General features: G+C 46.9%; 1 protein-coding gene across 3 annotated transcripts in view; it reads left to right on the top strand.

The window, feature by feature from the left end:
- The first annotated feature begins 9,180 nt into the window (after positions 1–9,180).
- SPATA2 (spermatogenesis associated 2) overlaps positions 9,181–14,038 on the top strand; it is a 10,174-nt gene continuing 5,316 nt past the window's right edge. The window contains exon 1 of one of the 3 annotated variants that reach the window (XM_077778343.1): positions 9,181–9,310. The gene's annotated coding sequence lies outside the window, so the exon portion shown is untranslated. Of the gene's footprint in view, positions 9,311–9,784; positions 9,865–12,727; positions 12,948–14,038 lie in introns of those variants that run through there. The other 2 variants (XM_077778345.1, XM_077778344.1) reach the window with 2 other exon arrangements.

Consider the following 14,038-nt stretch of genomic DNA (forward strand, 5'->3'; position numbering starts at 1 on the left):
GACAAATCAATCCTGTTTGTTATCCAGCTTAACTGAATGCAGGAGGATTATTTTTAGCTATCCATAGGGGCATCTTTTCACCAATAAATAACTTGGTGTGTATATGCAGCAGCCCAAGGGGGACAATGTTTACCCTTTTACTGTAAAAGTGTTTTACACTGTTTTTCTTTTTCCTGTTCCTATGGCAGGCATGCAGGCATCCACGCATCTGATCTCTTTCCAGCCAAATATGCCCTGTCTCCCCTCCAGGGATGGGGCTGCCTTGGCAGAGGCAGGGGTGTGCCGTAGGTATTTACAAGCCTTTCTGTTAGCCTTGTCGCTGCTGCCAGACCCTGCCAGGGGAGCCCCAGACCTGGGCTTCAGTTTGACTGCCTCCAGTGTGGGCTCTAGAACCTACCATGAGCTTATACGCGTTAGTCACAGAGACGAAAGGACAGGATGGAACTGTTAATAGTGAACTTTTTGTGCTTATTATTCTAGGCATTTTACATAAATGAATCCTCATTGTAACCTATCACTTAGGCTCTATTATCCCCATTTTACAGCAATGCAGATTGAAGCAGAAAGAGATGAAATTACCGTTTAACACAGATGGAAAATGATAGTCAGGATGTGAACACATGCAGTCTGGCTTTAGTATCTGTGCACTTGGGAGAGCCTGTGAATCAGTCACCTGGAAGTCTTCTTAAACCACCCATTGCTGAAGCTAACCTCCAGAGTTTCTGATGCAGCAGGCCAATGGAGGTAGGGCCGAGGATTTGCATTTGTAACAGTTTTCCAGGTGAGGCTGGTGCTGCTGGACTAGGGGCCATGCTTTGAGAACCACTAGCCTATGCTGTCCTCCCCTCCCCCAATCAGTGCTGAGACTAGCTTCAGTGTGCTCCATCCCTTCCTGTTTTTCCTACGCATCCCCAGTGAGAATGTCTTCCCTATCCCTTCTCAGCTTGCAAATACATTGCCAGTCCTCATCTCTACACTCATATTCGCTGTTTTTCAAACCACAGTCAACCTAATAATGTGTGTTAAATCCATGAACCGTCCCTTCTTAATGTCCTTAAGGAAACTATTTCCCACAACAGTCTCTTCCTCCCCTTTAGCTTCTGTCAGACTCTCTCAGGCTGCCCACATCATCTAAGATCTTCTGTGAGCCTGGAGTGGGGGTGTCGGTCCTACTCAAAGACTTCACAGACTTGATTTTTTTAAAGTTTTTTTTATTCATTTATTTTGAGAAAGACACACACACACACACACACACACACACAGAATCCCAAGCAGGCTCTGCATTATTAGCTCAGGGCCTGATGTGGGGCTCAAACTCACAAGCTGTGAGATCATGACCTGAGTCGAAATCAAGAGTCAGATACTTAACCCACTGAGCCACCCAGGTGCCCGTTGGCAGACTTGATTTTTACCACCAACATAGACTCATTCATTCAGGCAACAACGAGTCCCTGAGGGTCTCCTGTGTGCTAGGCCTTCTACAAGGTTCAGGGGAGAAGGATGGGGTCTCTAATGGGCAGTGAAGTAGGTGGGTGGTAGCAGATCCTTGAAAAAGTTTTTCAACTAAATAATGATCCTAAGGAAGTTTTCAGGGAGATCTGTCTGCTGTGGCGTGAGGTGACCCAGTCATGTGCCGACGCTCCTCACCCACAGAAACTGTGAGATAATCGAGGTGTGTCGTTTAAGCCACTAAGTTTATGGTCATTTGTTATACAGCAACGGACAATATAATCTCCTTTGTGGGCAATTTGCCTATAATTCTATAAGTTCCAAGAGCATATACCCTTTGATTTATGTCTTCTGTTTTCAGGACTTTATTCCATAGGCGTGAACCAACCAATATTATGGCTATTTAAGTTTAAATGAATTAGGGCTCCTGAGTGGCTCAGTCAGTTAAGCATCTGACTTCAGCTCAGGTCATGATCTCACAGTTCATGGATGTGAGCCTTGCGTCGGGCTCTGTGCTGACAGCTCAGAGCCTGGAGCCTGCTTCAGACTCTGTGTCTTCCTCTCTCTCTGTCCCTCCCCCTCTCTCCATCCCTCCCCCTGCTTGTGCTCTCTCTCTTTCTCAAAAATAAACATTAAAAAAAAGAAAAATAAAAAAATAAATTTAAATAAATTAAAAAACAAAACTGAAGATTCAATTCCTCTGTCTCACTAGCCACATTTCTAGGGCTCAATAGCCACAAATAGCAGGTGGCTAGGTGTCAGACACAGTAGAAATGGAACATCACCGTCAACACAGTTCTGTGGGCAGTGCTGCTACGGACCTACTCACACATGTGGCACACAAGCAATGTTGAGCTTTGAATACTTTAAATCTATTTAAGACCTAACTCTTAGAACCTGATCAAATTTTTGGACACCTTGTAAATTCCAGATACAAATCTTTTGCCAGATCTATGTATTACAAATATTTCTTCCCAGTCTATGGCTTGCCTATAGTCTTAACTCTGTCTTTTTTATATATATGCCACATTGTAAAACTTATTATGGAAAGTTTTAAACATATATAAAAGTAAATTAGATGGAATGATAAATTTACATGTACGTATCATCCAGCTTTGTTAATTTTCAACTTATGATGAGTTTTATTCTACACCCTTCTCAATTCCTCCCTTCACCTGCTTGCCTGCACTATTTTGAAGCAAATTTAATTGTCTTTTGATGAGCAGGAAATTCTAATTTCGATAAGGTCTTTCTCCCCCCTTTCATTGTTAAGGCTTTGTGTTCTAAAAAAAAAAAATCTTATCTGCCTTAAGATATTCTCCAACATGTTCATTTAGAAGTTTTGTTCTAGCTTTTATGTTTAGATCTATGATCTGTCTCAGATTAATTTTTGTGTGTGGTGTGAGGGGTAGGGTCCAGCATTGGCTTTTCTCGATGGCTATCCAGCTGGTCCAATGCCATTTATTGAAAAGTCCACTCAGGGCACCTGGGTGGTTCAGTTGGTTGAGCGTCCGACTTCGGCTCAGGTCATGGTCTCACGGTTTGTGGGTTTGAGCCCCGTGTTGGGCTCTGTGCTGACAGCTCAGAGCCTGGAGCCTACTTCAGATTCTGTGTCTCCCTCTCTCTCTGACCCTCCCCTGCTCACGCTGTCTCTCTCTCTCTCTCTCTCAGAAATAAATAAAACTTTAAAAAAAAGTCCACCCTGTGACCCTAATTTTCACTAAAGAAAAAATTTAGGTAAAATGCACAAATTTTACCCTAAAGGAATATAAACATATGTCCATTAAAAGATTTAAACAAGAATGCTCATAGTAGCTTCTACATAAATGTTCAAATAGATCTAATCTGGAAATACCCCAGAAGTAAATCAACATGTGAATGGGTAAATAAATCGTGGCACCTTCATACAATAGAATACCACTCAGTAATAAAAGGGAACAAACTATTAATATACTTATAATGTGGATGAATCCCCCAAACAGTATGCTGAGTGAGAGTAGCCAGACCCCAAATTTATGTAATGTATGATTACACTTACACGACATTCCAGATAAAACTAATCCTGTTGAAAGAAATAAGAACAGTGATTGTCTCCGGGTATGGACTTAACTGGAAAGGACATGAAGGGACTGTCTGAAGTTTTGGAAATGTTCTGTATTTTATTTCTTTATTTTCAATTATTAATTTCTTAAATGTTTATTTTTGCAAGAGACAGAGTGCAAGCAGGGTGTGGGGGAGGGGGGCAGAGATAAAGAGGGAGACACAGAATTGGAAGCAGGCTCCAGTCTCTGAGGTGTCAGCACAGAGCCTGCTGTGGAGCTGGAATTCACCAACAGCGAGATCATGACCTGAGCCAAAGTCAGGCTGCTTAACCGACTGAGCCAGCCAGGGGCCGTGGAAGTGTTCTATAATTTAAAAGAGATGGATAGTACATTTGTCAAAACTCATTGAATTGGGGGCACCTGGGTGGCTCAGTCGGTTAAGCGTCCGACTTCGGCTCAGGTCATGATCTCACGGTTTGTGAGCTTGAGCCCCACAGAGGGCTCTGTGCTGACAGCTCGGAGACGGAGCCTGCTTTGGATTTTGTTTCCCTCTTTCTCTGTGCCTCCCTTGCTCACACTCTCTCTCTGTCTCTCAAAAATAAATAAACATTAAAGAGAAAAACTTGTTGACTTGTAACTTGTAAGATCTGTGCATTTCACTGTATGCAAATTATAATTCAAAGGAAAATTTAAAAGATGAAAAACTTAATGCATGTTAAGAATTTACTCCAAAGGCCAACAAATATTAAACATTTAACAAAAATTATCTACTATTATTAAACTTTTAAAATTATATACTTCTAAGTAAGAAAGAAACCCCGTCTTTTCAGATGATATTTGCACTTGCCTACTTGTGCTCCAGCATAATCACATTTAAAGTAATACAGCGGGGTGCCTGGGTGGCTCAGTCAGTTGGGTTGCTGATTCTTGATTTCAACTCAGGTCATGATCTCATGGTTGGGTTGGTGAGATCAAACCCCACGTCCGTCTCTGTGCTGACAGTGCGGAGCGTGCTTGGGATTCCCTCTCTTCCTTTCTCTGCCCCTTCCCCTGCTTGCATGTGAGCATGCGCATGTGCGTGTGTGCTTTTCTCTCTCAGTCTCTCAAAATAAATATTTTTAAAAATTTAAATAAATCTTAGTTCACATTTTTGTGATATGGCCAACTGAGAATGCATTCTTCAGTTTATTTTGACACTTGCTTTTTTAAACTTTTTAAAATTTTAACTTGGAGGAAAGGTCAAGAATTATACAATGAACTTTGGTATACACCCTTCACTCCTAGATGTTCCTATTTTGCTGTGTTTGTTTTATATTAATATATTTTTTCTATATTTATTTCTACATTTGTATATATTTATATTTGCTGCAAGGAAGCAGCAAAGTCCAGTCTAGGCATTCAGCTTCCAGAGTCCAGCCTTGTAGAGGGGCTGTGAGAGACTGAATGGCTTGCCCAACTCATGGGGCTACTAAATGCAGTACTAGGGACTTGAACCCAGGTCTACTGACTGCAGTAATTTCTGTTCCATTGTGCCATGTTTCTAGGGGCCTTACATGCTGATTTCTTAGGCAGCGTATCCTTATCTACTAAGCACCAAACATCTGGTCTGGAGGGCAAGGGCTATAATCATCATCCTTCCTGCTCACAGACCTTCAGTGGTTCCTAGGTGTCCACAGGGTCACATTCAGACTCTTGGTCTGACATTTGAGGTCCTCAGAGACTGAGCTGCTCTCCCCTCACCCATTCTCAGCTTGCCTTGTGCATTCATCTCTCTAACCAGATGAACTACTTGTTGCTTCTCATCCATCCTTAGTACAGGGGTCAGACCTGGCACCCAGGGCCGCATGTAGCTCTTGGACATGTTCCTCTGGCAAACATAGCATTTCATGTTTTTATGTTTAGTATCCGTATGGGATCATGGTTTCTTCCCTTCCCTTTATCGATCAATATCATTACTTATTTTGATGTTCAAATGGTCCCAGATTTGCCCAATAGGAACCCCTCCAATCTGGCTTTTGTGTCCTTTTGACATGTCCCACCCTTCTGTTGTCATTTCCTTACTTTCTGGCTCAGTAAGATGGTCCAGGCTCATATTGCGATTTCCTTGCCCGAACCCTAAGAATCATCATTTCTCCAAGAAACCTTTATTCTTTTGAGTGGAGAATGGTATTTAGAAAGCAAGATCTGGGTGCTAGGTGCTTATTGTTACAGGGGTGTCACTTCTTGTAGGCTCTGTCAGCAGACAGAACCAGGAAGTGTTTATGATTATGAAGTTTCACTTAAAAATCTAGACTTCTAGCTCCTCTTTGGAAATCTGAATATCTGATCACAATCAGCAGGGAAATTGGCAACAATCAGCGGGAGCATGGTACGGGTTCAACAATATTACTGTCCTCACTAAAGTATGTACTGAATGCCTCTTGTGAGCCAGGTACCATGTTAGATTACAATACTACTAATTTCTTACTATATATTATGAGACTGTAGTACTCTAGAGCCTAGTTACACTGACCTTATATGCTTATAGGCAGTTGATTTTTTTTAAGTTTTATGTATTTTTGAGAGAGAGCGCGCACACACATGTGCAAGCAAGGGAGGGGCAGAGAGTGAGGGAGACCGAGGAACTGAAGCAAGCTCTGCACTGACAGGAACAAGCCCTGTGCGGGGCTCAAACTCACGAACAGTGAGATCATGACCTGAGCTGAAGTTGGACGCTTAACCAACTGAGCCACTCAGGCGCCCCGGCGGTTGATTTTTAATTTCTGGTTCTTGCTTTTGATTGCTTTCTTCCCTCTAGCTGGAAGGAAAGCTGGACATCCCCTCAGGTCCAACTCACTCAAAGCGCAGCTCAAATGCCACTTCCTTGAGGCTGTCCCCTGTTTGCCCTGTTGGTGGTCACTTCTCCATTCTCTAAGGTCTATACCTTTCTCCTAACATTTACCACCTTCTACCCTGAATTCTAGGTTTTTAGTTCATCTACTGTTATTAATATTCTCTTTCTGATAAGGAGACTATACACTCCTTGAAGCAGGGGCTGTGTCCATCTTGCTCATAGTCATGCCCCTTAAATCTTAACATCAAACCTGGCATTCAATGAAAATTTCCATCAGAAACAAATACTGTTGGTGTGCCTGGCTGGCTCAGTCAGTAGAGCATGTGACTCTTAAGCTCAAGGTCATGAGTTTGAGCCCCATGTTGGATGTGGAGCGTTGTTTAAAAAAGCAAACATACAAATACTGGTGAGCCTCCTATTTTGTGTGGGCAAGTATATACATGGCGGATAGTGCTGATTATAATTGTGAGCAAAACAGATATAGTTATATCCTCATGGGGCTTACTGACTTTTGGGAGGAGGAAGGTATTAATAAAGATCATATGTGTTTGTAGAATGATTTCAAAAACAAATAATCTCTATTTGCATTACTGTCCCCTATTGACATTCCTTTTTCATTCCACAATATGTACTGCAGAGTAAGGTAGGTTTACATTATCTTTTTAAAGTGATACATAGTATTCATTATATGGATACTTCATTTCTCTATGGATGGACTTTTAGAATGTTTTTGGGTTTTGCTTTTGCATTACAAAGGAGCATGCAACAGGTCTCTCTGTGTACGTATGCTTGCTTCTCTGGTGGATTGCAAAAAATCAAATTGCTGGGTCATAGGGTTGCTTTCCTTTTTCATTTTTGGTTCTAAACACATCTGTATCATTGAAACTCATGCATTATTTTTGCGATAAAAAAAGTAAAAAATAGAAAGAAGTAGGTAGATTTTTCGTGTTGTTGGCTCTAAGGAAGGAGAGGTGCCTAATCATTGTCACATGTCTATTATATAATCTGCTAATCATTATGTAATGAAATCTGAAAAGGATGCTTCTATCATTCCGCATCACCAGGCACAGAAATCTCAGGCCTTCAACCCTGTCTAAAAAATGAGAAACATGGCTCCCTTGGGGAGACTTTGGGTCCCTTCTGATATAAAATGCCACTGCATCTCCATGACCAGGGTTTCCTACTAGTAAAGCCTCCTTAAAAACGTTTCCCTTTTGGCTGCCACAGAACCACAGAGCTGTAAGGCACCTCTTAGCCACCTCGTGCAGTCTTGTAATCATTTCCAAAGGAAAGTTTTGAGTTGTTGCAAGGACGGAGAGTTCTATGGGACGGTTTTCCTCACCATCACTTTGCAGATAATTAAGAGAGGAGCTTAATCATGAGCTGATAAAGGTTGAAGTACACAGAGACCCTGAGTGGTGCTCAGATAGCAACAGAAAGAGTCATCACTGCTGTTTGAATAGCGGGTTCTGATTCTCCAAATGTATTCTGTGTTTTCTGTCATTGGCTCCTCTGAGACAAGACCCAGTGGCCTTAGCTGGGGACACTAAGGCTGAGAGAGAGAGTCCTGCAATCAAGGAACATCTCTTGGGCAGGTCCGGATCAGACGCATGCAGAGCTCAGGGGAAACACAGATGAATATGGAGCTCCAGGCCTTGTGGGGTGTCAGATTTAAGTGAATCTCTCTATCTATCTATCTATCTATCTATCTATCTATCTATCTGGGGAAGGAAAGGGATGAGGGGAAAAACATTTACACTGAGGGAACAGCCTATAGAGGCACAGAGGCCAGAAGGGTAGAAGAGCATGATGGAGGAAGAGAACAGGGCATGTAGTGGGCTCTGAGTCTTCAATAAATGTCTGGGACTAAGTTAGAGAGAGAATGATGGTCCAGTCGCAAATATGTTTGACAAAGTCTTGGACAGGTGTTAGGCAATCACTAAGGATTTGGTGGAGTGGTGAACCACAAAAGCTGAGTCCTCGGTGAGCTCACGGTCAATATGTTTGGTGGGAGTACAGCCAAATCCATGAAGTGAAGTGACAAGCCACTACGATTGAAGCCTGTGTAGACCATGCAGGTACCAAGGTGTCTGGTGAAAAGTCGCAAAGCAAGGAGGCAATATGAAAGGCAGTGAAAAAGCTGAGGCTCGTTTCAGAGTCTGTCACTCCCTCTCTCTCTGACCCTCCCCTGCTCACGCTGTCTCTCTCCTAGAAATAAATAAAACATTTAAAAAAAAAAAAGAAAAAGAAAAAGCTGAGGCTCAGATAGGTGAGGTAACTTGCCCAAGGTCACGCCCCTATAAATGGCAAAGGCAAAGCTGGGAGCCCCGTTCTTAAAGATAGCCTGTAACATCAACAGTCCTCTCAAGGCCGGATCCCATCTCGCGTGATCCTGGGACCTCACGTGCTCTCTGTAAGCCTCGGTATTTGTGTCTGCAAAGTGGGGACTCCAAATGTCAGCTCCTGCTCGGGCTCAGTCGGGAGAGCCGCTCGCAGATCATCTGAACAAGAGACAAGTCCGGGAGGCGGAGGCCCAGGATCACTCAGCGCGCGCTCGCAGCTCCCAGCCTCCACACCGGTTTCCATGACAACCCGGCCAGCCACCATCCTGGGGCTGGCGTGCGTCACGTCCGGCCCCTTTGTTTCCGGGGCTAGTCCGAGCCGAGGCGGCGGCCTCCAAGCCCCAGAACCGGATTCCGCGACTCCCTGCTCTTTATTGTACCTCCCGCTTCTCCCTCCGTGGTCCGCGGCCATCGGCCTCGCCTCGGTCCGACGCGCAGCCGCGGCCCAGCCTCCCTTTGGACCCGCCTCCGCGAGACGTCACTTCCTGCTTTAGTGTTTCCGGGTCGCCGCTGGTCCCGGGGTACTGGCTTCGGTCCCTTGCAGCCGGCCGCGGAGGCGAGAGCCCAGCGGGGCCCTGCTCCGGCGGCGGCCGCGGCTCCTTCTGGGTTCCCTCGGCCGGGGCGTCCTTGGCGGCAGTGCCGGGGTGAGTGCGGGGCGGCCGCGAGCGGAAACGGCCTCCGGCGCTTCCCAGGGCAGAGGGGGCGCCCGACACGGCGGGGCCCGGGCAGNTTCGGAGTCCCGAGGGCCCCGCTTGTCATCAGGATCCCCACCCCTCTGGGGACTGCCTCGCAGATTCCTGGGACCGGCCATGGGTGGCTCAGGGCAGCTCAGGAGGAACACCCCCTTTTCAGCGACTGACCAAGTAGGAGGCCACTCGACTCCACCGTGAGGCAGTTACCGCGCAATGGTCCCCAGCCCAGTGTCTGGCAGCAGAGCTGAGGTTTTCCTCACTGTGTGACCTTGGACAAGTCATTTCATCTTCCATTTGCGTAATTAGTTAAATGGGAGTGAACTTGCCTGCTATGGCCATAGTGGGGATGAAATGAGATAAGGCTTATGAAGCACCGTCTCTGGCATACAGCAGGCGTCCAATAAATGATAGTTTGTAAATTCATTCACAAACCCAGAAGGGGCCTGAGTTTGGGACTGGAGTGTTTTCCCCAACTGATCCGGCCCTCAGAGGCTAGGAATCACCAGGTTTGTGAATAGCAGCCGCCTCTTCTGTCCTGGGGGGGAGGGGACTGCTGCCTTCAGAGCCCCTCTAAGAGAGGCAGCTGCCAGTAGGGAAGCCCGTTTTCAGCAGGTTGTAGCTGTTGTTATTTTCAAAGGTTTGCAAGGCGTCTGTCTGAATTTCTCTGGAATCTGATGGGGGTGTGGGGAATCTGGTGTTTTCACAGGCAGTGCGAGGGTGCCTCGGATGTGTCTCAGGTTCCTCGGGTTTGGAATGAGTGCAAAGGGGTGGGGTCCGGAGGTGGAAGGGGTTGAATGGCTTGCTCTCCTCTTGCTGCTGTTTGGAGGCCAAGGGAACCCGGAGCTGGCTGAAGCTAGACCAGAGATCTGTAAACCTGTGGACTGGGGGCAGTGCTGGGACCAAAATGGCTTCTGTCTGTGCAGGGAGGGGGCTCCTTCAGGTGCTGCTTGGGGGACGTTTCTGATTGACTGGGCCAGCTGAGGTACAGCCAAGCTAATGTTTCGCCGCCCCAAATCATTTCAGTTCCTTTCAGTGGGGTTTGAAACAGATACAGCTTTCCTTTGAAATGGTTAAAAAAATAACCATTAAAAAAATTGTCATCATCACTAAAAAGCCACCACCTCCCTGACCCTATATTGTAATATCTTCTCTCTTCTTTGACTTGCTTTTCCAAGGGAGTCCAGATTGTGGGTGCAGGAAGTGCTGACCAGGCCTGTTGGCTCTGGGCACCCGCCTGACGCCGCCGTTAGGGATGTTCACAGTGCCATTTTCTGCCCTCCCTCCCCCCGACTGGCACGTCATGGCATTCCGATCCTTGGTTTGCTTGGAGAAATTAACGGCTTCTGTCATTGCTCTGTCTAGTCTCCTGTAACCACACTGTTTTTGCAGAGAGTGTGTTTTTTTGTTGTTCTTGCAGAGTGCTGGGAATAAATTGCTGGCTCTCTGCTCAGAAAAGACACCAGCTATGACCAGCTACAATGCAGCCTGTATTCTCAGAAAATGTATTCAGGAGGGATGATGTCAGCTGCTTTACCACTGGCCGGTGTCTGGCCAGCCTCTTCCCTTGGCCCTTGAGCTTACCTCTTAAAGAGATTTGCGGCTCTTCCTGCCCCCTTCTGTGTGGGAAGATGTGCATTTTGCTACTATAGGAATTTTTAGAATTCAACTCTGCTCGCCGTGCCATAGGATATTCTGACTTAGCCTCGCCCATTCAAGTAGAGCTGTCCAGCAGACGCAGCCCCGAAGCAGCGTAGCTCCGAGCTTGAGTCAGGGTTTGGGCATCAGACCTTGGCGTGGACCTCAGATCTTACTTCTTCCTTCCCTGTGACTCAGGACAAGTGATTTGGACTCGCCGAGCCTCAGTTTCCTCTTTAACCTGGGGGGCTGTCCTGTGGATTTCATTGATTTTCATCGAGCTCTTAGCAGAGGACCCTAGTGTGTAGTCCCTGGGTGAATGGTAGATTGTAACAATAAATGAGTGAGAGAAACGGGGGAAAAACCCAGGCCTCAGGGCCTGCCAACCCAAGTTCAAATTCCAGCTCAGACCCTTGGGAGCTCTGCTGGACAGGTTGTTTCATGGCTGAACTTTGGTTTCCTCCTAGAGTTGGTGTGTGGATTAAACGGGATGATGCAGTTACACAGAAGGCCCAGTGCTTACTGTGGAGTAGGACCTTAGTGATTATTCACTCCCGTCCCTCTTTCCTTAATTATCTCTTAGCATTCGTTTTCTTTCACCTTTGTCCTCACCTACCTGGGTTGACTCAGGATTCATCATAGATGGGTTTCCCATCCTTGACACCAATTGGGCTACTTGGATCCCTTTTCCTTGTTTATTGTGTGCCAGCAACAAACAGGGTGTGGACTGTGATGTGATTACAGAGCAGTAGACACTGCACTTGAGAGTGGCTGACTTGGAAAAAAAAAAATCAGCCTCTATAGGCTCAAAGCTGACTTCCTTAGAGAAAAATCACAGCGGCATTTAGGAGGATTCATGTCCCTCGGTTTCCATTTTTCTCAGATGTACCAAAAAATAGTCCCTGGGACCAGAGGCAGGATGGAAGTTTCTCTTACAAAGTGGTAAATACATTCCGTTTTGCTTAGCAGGGGCAATGATGTCTTCTCCTGAGTTGCAATACACAGGTTGATAGTAAGCTTTTTTAACTAGGATTGAGGGCAGGGCTATGGCTTCCCAATGGCTGCTCCCTGCCCCCGCTCTCATTATCCGCCCCCTACTGCACCCATCTGAGGGCCTGGCATGAGAGGTGCTGCATAAATACCTGTTAAACCCAGGAATCATGGGGGCTTGGGGAGGAACACAGCTGCCTCAGGTCAGGAATGTTGGGTCCAGTAGCTCTGGCTGCTTACAGCGTGGTCCTGTCATGGAGCTGACCTCCCAGATTTCCTGGGAGAGCTCACTGAGAAGCTGAAGGCGTGACAGCGTGAACACCTCATTCATTTCTCCTGTTTTATCAAACACCTACTGTGTGCGAGGCTGTGGTACAGGCACTGTGGTGAATGAAGCAGATGTCCTGGCCTCTGTGGTGCATGCTGGGTCATGGGGGGGGGGGGTTTACGAAGCGAGGAAGTGAAGTAGATGAATAACGTTGATACTTTCGGATGCTGACTACCCAGGATAATGGAGTAATGAGGGACTGGGACGGTGGGAGTCACTGAGCTGGGCTTGTCAGCGAGGCCTCTGAGGGGGTGACGCTGGAGCTAAGGCCCGAATGATGAGTGTGAAGAGTCAGGGGAAGAGCATGCAAAAGGTCCTGAGGCAGAAGTGAGCTTTGTGTGTAGGAGGAACAACAGAAAGGTCTGTGTGGGTGGGACTTGGAAGGGGAGGAGGACTAGCGTGAGCAGGGGTGGACCATGAAAAGCCTTTGACCTGGTCAGGAAGTAGGATTTTATCCTAACAGATTTACATTTGCCTCTTGTGCTCCTTGGGCGTATTTGTTCCTGAAGCACGGGGCTCCCTGGGCAGGGCGGTGGTGGGGAGAAGGTGGCCTCTCTGTCATCAGTTCTGCACATCTCACCCCTCGCTTCCTGGTCAAGATCCTTGGGAGTCTCCCCAAAACCGTGGAGAAACCAGGTGAGTGGCCCATTGAGAGTGGATGATTTTATTGACCTTGTGGTCGTTGCCAGGTTTGTGGGCCTTTAGCCCTTCCTGAGCTCAACTCACATCTGAAGGACTGCTGGGCCTGTCCCTTCTCACGGTAGCTTCCTTCTCAGCCCCTTGCTGTCCTCACTGCCAGCAGTAGCGTCCTTCACTCAGACAGCAGGTATTTATGAAGCACGTGCCCTGCCCGCCTCTGGTTCTGTGCTGAATTAACTTACTGAGTCCTCCAGTCGGGGTCCTTGCACCATGGAGCCTGTGGTCAGGACGGGCAAGTGTGAAAATGCACATCCGCCACCTGGTCGGAGATATTTGCCCACTCTTCATCTTACCTTCTTGAAAATGCTTGGCATTTTAGGGGCGCCTGGGTGGCTCATTCGGTTAGGTGTCCGACTTTGGCTCAGGGCATGACCTCACGGTTTGCGAGTTCGAGCCCTGTGTCGGGCTCTGTGCTGACAGCTTAGATCCTGGAGCCTGCTTCGGGTTCTGTGTCTTCTTCTCTCAGCCCCTCCCCTGCTTGTACTTGCACGCGCTCTCTCTCTCAAGAAAAAAATAAAAGAGAAGAAAATGCTTGGCAGAGGTATAGCGCTGTCAGATACCAGGAATAAATAGCTGCTCATATTATTCAAGGGCGTATTTTGAGCGTCCTGTGTGAAGACCTTTATATACTGATGATCATAATCCTTCCACCAACTCTGAACTGTAGGTACTATCATCAGCCCCAATTGTCAGATGAGAAAACAGGCCCAGAGAGGCTGAGTAATTTACCCAAGTAGCCTAGAGAAGCAGACCCAGGACTCACAGTTAGGCAGTCGGGCTCTGTCTATGGCTCAGATCTGTGCTGTGCTGCCTCCGTGGCCCCGGCAGCATGAGGAACGCAGGTTTGTCCCCAGCACTGTGGACCAACCAGCTCGGTTACTGTCTGCATGTTCTACTTACCAGCCCAGGCAGACGGCAGGAGTGTACAGCTTCAGGGCGCCTGAGTGGCTCGGTTGGTTGAGTCACTTAACTCTCGATTTCGGCTCAGGTTATGATCTCACGGTTCATGAGTTCGAGCCTCTCGTGGG

Source organism: Crocuta crocuta, unplaced genomic scaffold, assembly GCF_008692635.1.
Source record: "Crocuta crocuta isolate KB4526 unplaced genomic scaffold, BGI_CrCroc_1.0 scaffold27, whole genome shotgun sequence".
NCBI classification, from domain to species: Eukaryota; Metazoa; Chordata; class Mammalia; order Carnivora; family Hyaenidae; genus Crocuta; species Crocuta crocuta.